Genomic DNA, 12,010 nt, shown 5'->3' with positions numbered 1-12,010 from the left:
GTCAGGTTATTAGTCTCTGCCATAACCTTATCCAAGATCTGTGTAAATATTGATTAATTTTCTACTTTGTTTCATATAAAACCAGTATTCCTTCCCTCCTGCCCCTTCATTTTAAAATGCAAGGAAGATGTTTTAAAAGCTCAAAGAAAATAAGGCACTTTAACGAAAGAAACTGACTTCTATATCATTACTTAATTTCATACCTTCCAGTAATGCCTTGCTCTGTGGCTTCTGTAGTGATTAAAAATTCACACCATGTGGCATCTTAGACCCTGCAACACAGTATTGTGGATGGGGGCTGCTAGGCTAAATCAGATTTAGATTTGAACAGAGGCAACTGTGGCAAGCGGAAGTGGTCTTTTAAAAAGGAGTTGCAATGAAATTCTCTGGTTCAGTGACACTGCAGTTTGAGGCTAATGCTGTCTGACCTGAGCTCACCAAAGAGCTTCATACTGTGCCTGCAGCAAGGTTTTTTCCTTCTTTTTTTTCCCTCTCCTAATTCAGTTGTTCTCCCTAGCAGTATGTGTAAAGGACACCAGAGTAGTGTGGAGCCTGCACTGTTCTCCTCCTCCTGAATTTCTGACCCCTTTGCTCTCTCCAGCAAGGGTCTTTGCTTTGTTCATTGACTGTCACCCAGCCTTTGTTAAAATTCAGTTGTTTGATTCTAGATCTCCCAGACTGGGAATAGCCCTGCCGTGTGGGACTGACTTTGCAGCTGTGGAGATGGTAATAAAATCCATCTCAGCACTTAGAAGGTAACTTTTGACCTGGTAAACCCATCTGTAAGGCTCTGAGTCCAGAATTGGTGGATCCAGATTTGCACCTGTGTCCCAAAGCTGAGCTATTGCAAGGTTTGTTGTACGCTTTATTTGATGGGGAGAACTTTGTGGATCTTGGGATGTTGTTCTTTTGTGGAGATATGTTTTTCATTTTAGTGTTTGGAGGAGATGCGTATGTATGTATGTCTTATGAACTGTAGAGAGCCAGCTACTAGGTGTGAAGTACTTAGCCCTGGGCTGCTCTGTGCCTTCCTGACAGCCTYGTGCTACAGTTTTCTGCCTGATCACCGCAGGTGCTAACAGGAGCCATGTGCCTGGGCAGCACCAGGACCCTTCTGAAACACCTTTATTAACAGTGCTTTATAAATAAGAAACTTGGACACCGTTTCCCTTTAGAGAAGTAATTTCTGTGTTACTATTTGCCCCCATTTAAAGCATCAACAGGATATCGCTGTAGCAAAACCTCCAGTTAGTGCCCCGGCGATTATCTGACCCTGGTGAAATATGTGGCATTTGAAATCAGAAAACTAGGCCTGTTCCACGGACACCTGGTGCACTGACGCTGCTSCCGCTCCCTCCGAGATCTGCAAGGCTGGCACCCTTCCTTAGATCAAAGGAGTTGTAGAAACAGCTTTAAAAACAAAAAGGAAAAAAAAAATCACCTTCTCTTTGTGTCAAAAGCCAAAAGTTTAACTGCATGTTGCCATGGTTACTGTCATGTTTATAGCTCTGGCCTTTGCCTCGCGGTTAAAGGGAAGAAAGCAAGACCTCACACTCGGCATTCCAGTAAACTAGTTAAGAGCAAACACAGAGGATCATTTCATCCCGTTCAGGGGAGAGAACAGGCTTTGATCACCTCCACGAGAAGCCTGCGCAGGGCCTGACTCTGCAGTGCAGTTGGTTGCTGTTTATTAAGCTCAAAACCCAAGTACTGCTGGTCAGGGTTGCTCCCGTTTTGCAGCAACAGCCTCCTTCCTGCTCCTCACCTGAGGAAGGGGAGGAGAAACATGTCTGTGCTCACTTCGCCTTCCACGGCAAGCAAAAGCACCGGGAGCTGGGGCAGCTGCCCCACTGCTCTTGCCCACGCTGGCTCTCCTTGCGAGGGGTCCGAGACGTGCGGCACTGGAGGAGGGTCAGGAGATTTATCCAAGCTGGTGCTGGGCAAGGACAATTTCTGCACCACAGAGGGAGTAAGGATTTAGGGTGTTACAGGACCACACTTGCACCATGTACTGTGGAGCCTTGCAGGGCTTTAAGCAGTTACTTCTGCCACCAAAGTTTGATGTTTTGACCCTTCTTTTCCATTAACAGTATGGAGTCGGGGTCTGGCAGCCACGGGCAGGAGTCTCCTTCCTCCCTCGAGCTGACAGCCACCGAGGAGCGGCTGACCCAGGAATGTGAAACAGGGTTACGGTACGCTGAAAGCAAAAAAGTAGTGTAGTAGAAGGAAAAGCTGTACACGCAATGGCCCTGGCACTGCAGGTTTTCCAGGGCTCGGAGGTCCTAAGAGCCAGGCCTTGGGAAGCCCTGCGCTCAGCAGCCTGGCAGCAAATCCCCAGGGGAGTTGAGCGCAGGGYGAGCGTGTGCAGCGCCCGTCCAGGAGCGCCGTTAGCAGCGCAGCCCGCTGTTTCTTTGCAGCCGGACCGATGCTGGCTGTATACATTCCTGCTAGCGACAGAACAGCCACTTCCAACTTTCTGCCATGAGGATTTTTAATTATTAAAGTAGAAGAAACACATGGAAAATTTTATCACACAGCTGAGCCTAGTTTTCCTTGTATTTGCATAGCCTTGCTCAGTAGATGGACCATCTGAGTGGAAATACTTTGGACAACTGTAAATGATTAGGAGACTAACCATAATCAGGTATGAAGTGTTATTGCCCCTTGTTTGCAGGCCTCTGCTTGGAGCTTATTCATTTGCAGCTGTCGTAAACATTTGTTCTGACTTTCTGTATTAATCTCGCATGTTAGTGGGCCAAGCTTAATTGGTTGTAATATGTTTTATGAAGTCAGCTCTGTCCTCATCGCGTTCTGAGGTCGTAGACCAGCAGTGGGTATTTTTGGTAAGCGTCTCACCATCGTTAATGGTTGGCCCCTTCTGCAGGTTCACCGTAAATATTGCTTATAGTTCGTTTCTGCTGCCTTTATGACTTTGCATGCGAGTTCATGCTCACTTTTTCTCATGTGAGCTGGCAGCACAGCATGCGAGCAGGACTTGAGCTGTATGGTTTAACTGTTACAAGCGTCTTGTGTAAAGTCACCCGTGGTAAGACACCTAGCATCCCTCTGCCTCAGTTTCCCTGCCTCTTATTAGATCAAGGTAAAACTTTGAGGGTGTTGTGGAACTGAGTTCATCACAGCTGTGAAGTGTCCTCACATACTCCAATGAAAAAAATTTTTGTACCATTTTCCATCTAGTACTAAAACTTAAGACTAAAAATCTGTTTCCTGCATTGGAAGATGTTCTTCCAGGAAGCCCCTATAAAATACAATGAAATGCTGAAGATTGTATATGCCCTTTTTGATATGCTTAGCTCCAAGCAGATGCATCACAGCCTTCTGGTTCCCACAGATGCTTTTCAGCCATTAAGTCAAACATCTTCCAGCTATGGCTCATTTTTCTCCATACTCAAATACAAGGAGTGTTGACACCTGATGTGAAGGTGATCTTATGTTACCTGGAAATGTGCAGGAAGCCTTGCTACCTTGACCCAAGCCCAGGGTTTCTAAATGGGATTGAATTCTTGAGTTCCAGCTCAGCTGAGCAAGAGAAAATTCACTACAAGAGTGGCCTCAGGATTTTTTTCAATTTACCATTAAAGAACTACATATTTGCCAGGTTAGGCCGTATTTCATTCTCTGGTAGCTTTTGTCTTCTGTTCAACTCCATTTGTGAGGCCATTTCTCACGCTGCAGGTGCCCCCTGTGCGTGTCAGATGTCTCGTAACACCAGCACGAGGAACACCTTAGAAATTCATAATTTGTTGCCTTGCCGCTGAGGTTTGAATGTATAAATCGTGCAGGCTGCTCGCTCAGGAATCCTCAGCGGCCCAGTTCAGCTGCTGTATAAATAACAGCGCTGGGGAGAGCTGGCCTGAGGGATTCAAGTGCACCTTTCTTTTAATTTGAAAATAATTTCCCACAAATCAAATTTTCCACACAGTTGTCTCCTGATACTCTTTCTTACGAGTAATCAACTCATTTGATCCCCGGAGGAGCTTAAAATGGAGCCACCTCGCACAATAATATCCTGTGGCAAATTGATTTCTGGATTTATTCCATGTCATTTACATTATTTCTCCGGTAACACGTGACTAAAACCAGAGCACTGTTCTGCCTGCCTTGCCAAGCTCGCGACAAGGGTGAACCTTACAAATGTTATGTGTTAACCGTCCTATTTAACGCTGTACAACATCTGGAGGATGCAGTTTGTATGGAATATAAAATAAAGTTGTATTGTCGGTTTTATGTCTCACATTAATTAGTTTGGCCTTTGCTTCATCCCTTGCCGGGGTTTCCCTCTTGCTGAAGCGTGTCCGTGGGCACCGGGTGACGCGCTAGAAGCGCTTGCTCTCAGCGTGCCTCTCGTTTTCTCTGGGCAATGCTGCTGCTGGGTCACGGCAGCTTCGTTCTCTTTGTAGCAATGGCGTTCCTGAGGCATGGGGTAAGTAGTAAGTAGATTAGGATTTTTTCTGAGTTTATAGGCATGTTATTTTTTCTAATTCTTCATGCAAAGATAATCTTATCAACTCTTTTCTGCTTCAAGAAAGCAACTGTGTGTTCTTTGCATCCTTTGCAGTGCCTCTGGCCTGTATAACGTTGCCAACTCGCTCTGTGCTTCTGCTCGCTTTCCTAGAGAGGAGGGAAGTGCCACCTTCTTGCATTTAAAGGGGTGAATTTGCTGAAGTTGAGTAGATGTTGGCGAGATCCACTGCAAGAGAAGCATCCTGCGACTTTGAACAGAATGGACCACAACTTGCAGTGGTTAATTGGTGATGGCCAAGGGCCCGAGTGGCTCCTCGCATCGGGATCTGGGGTGGGGGGGGAAGGGATGGAGATGTGTTAAGGCTTCCTGCGTCAGCCAAGGATTCCCTGGGCCGGGAGGGTCTGTAAACAACCAGATGCACCTCTCTAGGCAGGCGGGATGTCAGGGTTGGGGCAGTGAGGGCCACAGCTCTGGCTGACCCTGAAGAGCCATCAGCATTAGAAAAATCTGTAGTCATCTCTTTCTCCTGTTGGCGTGGCTTTTTATTTTAAAAACCCTGTGGATGGGTTTGGAGTTAAACGTGCGTTCTGGCATAGCCCTTGTCATGAGGAAAGGACGTTATCTCGGACGGTTTTGTGAAGTCTGCTCGTTCCTAGGTGAGTCAGACTCGGACCCGTCTCCTGTTTACGCTGCGGGATCGCRGGGTGTTCGGTGTCTGAGGACACAGCGTGAGTTAAGAAACGTGCAGCTGCTGCTGTTAGCGATCRTGGCCTTATCTCTGCTCCTGATTGAGGGCTACAAAAAGGACGAAAACATTTAAAAGGAGAGAGAAATAACCCAAATGATCCCTAGCTCCAGGAACAGCTCTGAAAATGCCTCAAGGAGGCTCACTGTGGCAGGCTTCGAGCACGTGTTGGTATTTAGCAGCTAGTAGAGGACCAGGGCGGACTAAACCAGCACCCGCAGATGCAAAAATGTCTGTTCCGTTCCCCCTGATCCCGCTAAGTGCTGCTAACGTCTCCTCGCAGCCTTTCCTGCGGGCTGGAGTTGCTGCCGYGCATGCAAGCTGCTCCCCTGGGTGCGTGGGGCTTTTTCCGCGTCTTTTTGTAGTTCTGTCCTGACGGGAGCTTGCCTGCAGGCAGCATTTCCATCCCGCTTTCCGGCATGCTCTGTTCTTGCAGGGTTGCAGAAAGCGTGTCCCCCGCAGCGGGAACCGAAGCTTTGCTGCTCCGGCGCRCCGTGGCCGAGCCGCTGCTCTGACGTCGCCAGCAGCCCAGCTGCAGATGTTGCTGGTTTTTCCTGCGGAATATTTTCCCTAAACCACATCTGTAAAAACGTTCCTCAGAAAGCATGAAGTCACCCTCTTTATTTATTTAATTTCTTTTTTCGGTCACTGGAGCGCATCATCTATCCCAAAGCAAACTGCYGTGATAACATGCTCTAAATTTAAACCCGGAGCACGAGCGCCGCGCAAAGCGGATTGTATTACCCGGCGCGGGACTTGTCCCGACCGGTGCGTTTCCCCTGGGGGCGCCTGGCAGAGATGCCGCTCCCGGCCCCGGCGCTGCGCTTGTCGGGGTGCCGGGAGCCAAAATTGGCACCAAACCCCAGCCCTTCCCGCGGGAGCGAGGAGGTCCCGGCATGCCGGTTGCTCCTGTTCCCCTCCGAGCCCGCTGCCAGCCCGGATGCACCGGGGTTTTACGGGATGTTGCTGGGTGTCTCTGCTCCCGGCTGGCTTCACAGCGGCAGCCGGCTGCGCCTCGGCGGGGCGAGGGGCTGCTCCGCTCCGTGCTGCCGGGCCCCTCGGCTCCGTCGGATTCAGGGGCTGCAGGAACGACACACGATGATTTCCCAAGCGGCTCCCACAGCGTTTGCATGCAAGATGCCGGAGACGCTGCGACAGCAGCAGTTCCCCTGCGTTTCCCACCGCATTAGGCCAAAACCATGAAAACACTTATTTTTATTTTCATTCTTTCAGTGCCTTTCAACTGGAACAGAGGGGCAAAGCCGCTTCCTTTAATTTTTAGATGCTGTCTGGTCCTGGAGCAGCCGCGGCGCATCCAGCCGGGACGCCTGGAAGGGCTGGGACGGTCCGGGGAGGCGCGGAACGCCCCGGCAAAACCTGCCTGCCGGTTGTCCCTGCTCGCAGGCAAGACGGTTTCCCTGCTGAATCTCGCCGGGGCTGGTTTTAATAATCCGCTGCTATTGAGTCTGCTGGTATGTGGGAAAGCTGAAGGTAATTTAAATTAAACGCCTCTAATAGATATTTAATTTAAAAGGTTTTATTGGGCAGTATTAATATATGGAAACTGTTGGTCGTATGTGCCTAAAATRCTTAAAAAGCCAAAGCCCACGAGGGTCTGCATACGGTATGAAATCTTCAGGCCTTGAGTTCCGTGTAGTTTGGGTGTGTAGCTCCATACCGAATTAGTGCACGCGTCCAAATCGGTAAAAAAAAATCAAATAATTAAAGCGCTTGGGAGTGCCTAGCCGGTTAGTGAGTTTTCGTTCACCCTGAAGAGGAATGAAAGCCTCGAGCGCATGCGTGAGCTAGAGGTGTCCGTAAAGCGTAGTCTGAAAACCGCAGCCCTACCGAGCCCCTTGGCCGTGCCGCTCCGGCTGCTCCGGGCGCTCCGGTCACCCGGCTCAGCCAGGAGCAGCGACCCGGCTGCGGGGGCCCCGGGGACCCGTCGCCCCTTTGGGAACCTKCCTCGCACCAGCAAACGCAGCGACGGTGCCGTTTAGTAACCGAGCGAGACGGGCTCGRCGCCAAACCGAATCCGGTTGTAATTGTTCAGCTTTTTCCACGTATCATCGTTAAAGTTTCCGGCTTCGCGGGCGCCGTTTCCACCGCCCTACCCCGGCGTTAATTTTCCTGCGGCTTTTGTTTGCAGTTGTTTCACTCGACTTCTGCTGTTGGGCGGCTGCCCCGGGGACCCCGGGGAGGTTTTGGTTGATCCTTTCTTGCGAAGATAAAAGCGCTTGTGCCACAGGAGGGGAGATGACGGGAAAGAGGCTCTGCAGGGAAAAAAGCGCTGCCTCCTCCCTTGCCCGTGTGTGCAAGGGGCTCCTGCTCTTTGTAATTGCTTTGGGAAAGAAAATTCTTCCGCACGCATACAACAAAACAGACAAAATCGCTCCTGCCGTTGCAAGGGGAGCTGATTTGGTTCGCGATGGGAAAGGCGACGGCAGAGATGCCGGGAGCTCCCCGAAGCAGCGCGGCTTCTCCCGCTGGACGTTGGGCTGTTTTGGGGGTTTGTGCGTGCCGGGGCAGCCGGCGGCTCACGACACTTCGTGCGGCTCGTTTGCAGTGTCACTCTCGGGCTGCGCGACGACACGATGCTCGGGGACACTGTGGGGGTTTAGCATTTTTAATGAAAATGGATGCTTGCTTTTAAGAGCGCTGGCGCCTGCCCGGTGCCGTGGGGCTGCGGGAAGCGGGGAGGTTTCTGCTGCGGCTCTCGGAAGCGCCCGGCGCGTTTGCACGTGCGGCTTAGCGGCAGCTCGTGCGGCGCCAACCGAGCATCACCCGGGCGGCTCTGCGTGGTGCTGGCTGCGATGCGCTGGAGACGCGGGCGAGCGAGCCCCCGGCCTCCCCTCACCCGCTGCCCGGCCGCGCCGGCCCCCGGTGCTCCCACGGCCCCCGGAGCCGCTCACGGCCCCTCCCGGGACGCGGGGATCCCGGCTGGTACCAGTGTGGCAGTGGGATGCAGGGATCCCGGCGGGTGCCGGTGCGGCAGCCCCCTGGGCAGGGGCTTCCTGGGGGCCTCAGCGCTCCCGGGGAAAGCGAGCACACGCGGAAAATCGCTGGTCTGCGCCTCCCTCCTGCACCATCTAGTGATGGAAAGCGGAATATCCAGCAATTTCAGACCGGGAATCTGCGTCCCGAGGAGCTGCAGCGTCGCGCTGGGGGCCCAGCACCAAAATGCGCCCGGGCCAGGGCAGCGTGTCCGCAGGGCAGCGCGTCCGGGAGCGCCGGGGCGAAGGATCCTCGAGGCGAGGACGCCGAAGCGCCAGGAGGGTCCCCCCGGTCCCCCGCAGGGAAAGGGGGTTTCGCCCCGATCCGCATCCAGGCCGCTGCTCGCCGAGCACGAGAGGCGCCGAGGGCCGTGGGCCAGCACCACGCAGCGCCCTCGGCATCTCAGTAAAAGCCTCAGCGGAGCCGAGCGCTCTTGCCAGCCATGGAGCCGGGCGCGCGGGTGCTGCTCGCGGCGCTGCAGTCAGGCGGGACGAGGGGGTGACGCCGCGGGCGAGCTCGCAGCAAGGCGACGCTGCCGCTGGCCGCAGGGAAAGGGCCCCCTGTTGCGGCACGGCTGCGGGCATGCTTGTGTGCTGTGCCACGCTGCTGCCCGCCGCGCTTTCCGACATCGGGCTTCGGTCGGGGCTCCGCGTCTCCCCGCAGCAGAGGCCACGCACAGACCATCGCCGTGCCGGGAGCGCCCGTGCAACCGTGCAGCGAGGCGCGCGCCGCCAGCTCGGCCTGGTTTGGCCCTCGGCTCCCACACGCTACGGGAGCTCCCATTACCAAACTGATCCTGCTGCGTGTTCCCTTGCACAGTCCTCCCGCCGTTTGCCTGCCCCGCGGCGCGGGCCGAGGCCGGGCGCTTGGCTAGCGCGTGGGCAAAGCTGTGCAGCCGCTGTGCGACCACTGGGAAAATCCAGGGCTGGTTTCGCCTAGGCGAGAAAGGGTGTTTGCACCAGGACAAACTATTTGCACGAGAGGTCATTTCTCAGCTATGGAGAGATTTGCTGCCTCGCTCCCCGGTGTGTTAATCCTCCACTTCTGCCTCTTCAGCGTCTGAGCTGGCTTTTCCGGAGCCTCCCCTGACCTTGTTTCCCATATGCTGCTCTTCAGCGAATAGCTCAAAATGTGCTTTCTAAGGCTGCAGAGAAATGCACTGCAGAGAAATGCACCTGGAGGAGTCRCTTGGGAGAACCGGAGATGCATTTTCTCCCTCTGGGGCATTTGCTGCGTGACTGGCTGCACCGTTCTCCTGCCAGTAATTCCGCGCGGCTTCGATAATCTCTGTGCCTGGGCTAAACCATCCCCAAAGCTGGGATCTAACTGGGCTTTCCAAAGTGGGGAGCACCAGCAAAAGCCGGCAGCAGAGCGCCGTTGCTCTGGGTTAAAGCGATAGCACGCAACAGCTAGTGCAACGCTGCTGCAACAGAGGAACAGCTAGATCACAAAGTATTTCTATAACTACTAATTTATATATATATTCAAAATAAGAGTAAACCCAAAGGCGTTTTCATGTTGAACATAATGCATTAGGGATCATTGATAAACCTGAATACATTATATACGCCACCTGCTCCCTTCTGATCCACCAGCTTTGCAGTCTAACCCCAAATATTTATAAGCATTGCAAATTATTCCTACATAGACAATTAACTACTATTTACTGAATAATTATTATTTTTACTAATGCAATATTAATAAAGACAATTGTTTATTTGCTGCAGGGAGCTAATGTGCCTGGCACGTTTCGGTGCGATGCTGCTGGTGCCGGCCGATGCCGCTGTGCCGCGGCCCGGGCTCCTAATCTGCCCGGCGCAGCCCCCCGGCTGCTGCCTATCGGCGCGGGCAGCGCTGGCCCCGGCCTCCGCGGAGCAGCCGGGATCTGGGGCTGCCCGGATCTGCTGTGCAGCATCTCTTATCCCGACGGCCGGCGGGACGCTGCCTGGCCTGGATAAATGCTGCCACCTGCTTCCTCCGCCCCGGCACTGCCGTGACAGTCCCTTGCCGGCTGCTGCTGTCCCTCTGCACCATCCGCGTTTCTGCCCTTGCTTCCCACCACTGCTGCCACCTTCCCGCGCGTCCCCACAGCCTCTGCTCTCGGCTGGCGAGATCTTCGCCCTCGCTCGGCACCGGCACAGCGGTGCCGGCTCCCGGCAGCCAAGCTCTCCGATTCCCAAGCAGCCCCCTTCGCGCTGCTCCCGGCCCGGCTCTGCAGGCTGCTGCGACACTGGCTGCCAGCCTCCGGGGCCCTGCGGCACGTTCACCTCCACGGTATTCACCAAAGCGCTCTCCTTCGGCTGGATGCTTTTAAAAAACAAAACAAAAAAGCAAAAAAAAGCAAAAGCAGCCAACGAAGCCCGGGTCCTGCCTGTTGCAGGGGCAGGATTTTGGGTGCTCGGGCCAGCTCCCCGGGAAGGCGGCGCTGCTGCCTGGACACCCGTGTCCTGCCAGGGGTGCAGCCAGGGCGGGGGCCGCGGCCCCGGGAGCAGGGTGCCGGCGGGAGCCGTGACTGTCTGTGCTCCTCTCCGCTCCCCATCGCCTCCCGGCCCCCCCTGCTCCCCCCGGCCTGCAGCGCCGGGGCAGGAGCCACCGTCGGCACATGGTGCTGCGCCCACGCACCGAAATGGGGCAGCCCCGTCCCCAGGGCTCCCGCGGTGCTGTAATGTGGCCTGGTGACATTTCTGGCATTTTGGGGCAAATGCTTCCGGCAGTCCAGGCCTGTTCACCGGAGGAAGAGCTGAGCAGCGGCACCGAGTGATTCGAGCGCTGCACGTGCTTTGAACGCCGCTGTGTTTCCAGGTGCCTTTTCAGTTACTTCAGAAGAAGCCAGCATTGCTCCACTTGCCCAGGCGGCTTCACCAGCCGTCTAAATATCTTACTCCAGACAAAACCGAGAATCGCGTGTAAAGCAGTAACAGCCGGGAAGCTGGAACACCAGAAACCCTCCCGAGGCCCCAGGTGCTACGGCTCTGCCCGGCCCGGCGCTGCCGGCCTCGGCCGCGAGGGGGAACAAGGCTGCCGAAAACATCGCGCTGGGAGGCGACGAGAAAATCCCCGGCACCGGCAGCGCCAGCGCGCTGGATTTCCCAGGCTGGGCCTGATCCTGGCTGTTTTTCCCACGCCTGCGCCGCGGGAGGGGCTCGCAGCCGGCTCCGCCTGCGCGCTGCGCGGCTGCTGCACTGCGGGTTTCCCCCTCCCGGCGCCGCTGCGCGGGGACCCTCGTTTGCGGCGGGCGGGTCCTTTGYGGCCGGGCTGTGGCGGCTGCCGCTTTGCCCCGGGGAAAGCTCCGCTGCCGCGATGCTGCTGCATCCGGCTTCCACAACAGCCCTTGTGTAACGGCATTTGCGCATCTCGCAATGGCGTGGCAAAGGAAATCTTGCGTGGGGTTGCGAGAGGCGCGGAAAGGGGCCGCAGACCCCCCCCCCCGGGAAGCACAGTGCGCTCAGCGCTGAATGGAAAAGCTGTTGATTGCCCCAGCGTGACGGGGGGGCTCCGGGGAGGGCTCGGGGTGAGCGCGGCCACCTCCGCCCTGCGGGGCAGGTGCGACGTGCGCGTGGATTTATTACGGGAGCCGGCAGAGAAACCACGCGAGACAGCCGGGACAGCCCGCCCCGTCTAGCCAGCGGTGCGCTAATGTCACCTTGGGGACTCGCCATAGAGAGAGAGACCTACTAATTTTGCAGCGCTGCCCACGCTGAACACCTGGATCCGGCCCACGGGCGCTGCACGCTGCCGGCAGCCGCTGCTGGCGAACCTCTGAAATAGCGTTTGCGGTGCGAAAC

This window comes from Apteryx rowi, unplaced genomic scaffold (assembly GCF_003343035.1).
Source record: "Apteryx rowi isolate R43461 unplaced genomic scaffold, aptRow1 scaffold_2, whole genome shotgun sequence".
Lineage (NCBI taxonomy): Eukaryota > Metazoa > Chordata > Aves > Apterygiformes > Apterygidae > Apteryx > Apteryx rowi.
This window is presented reverse-complemented; position numbering follows the sequence as displayed.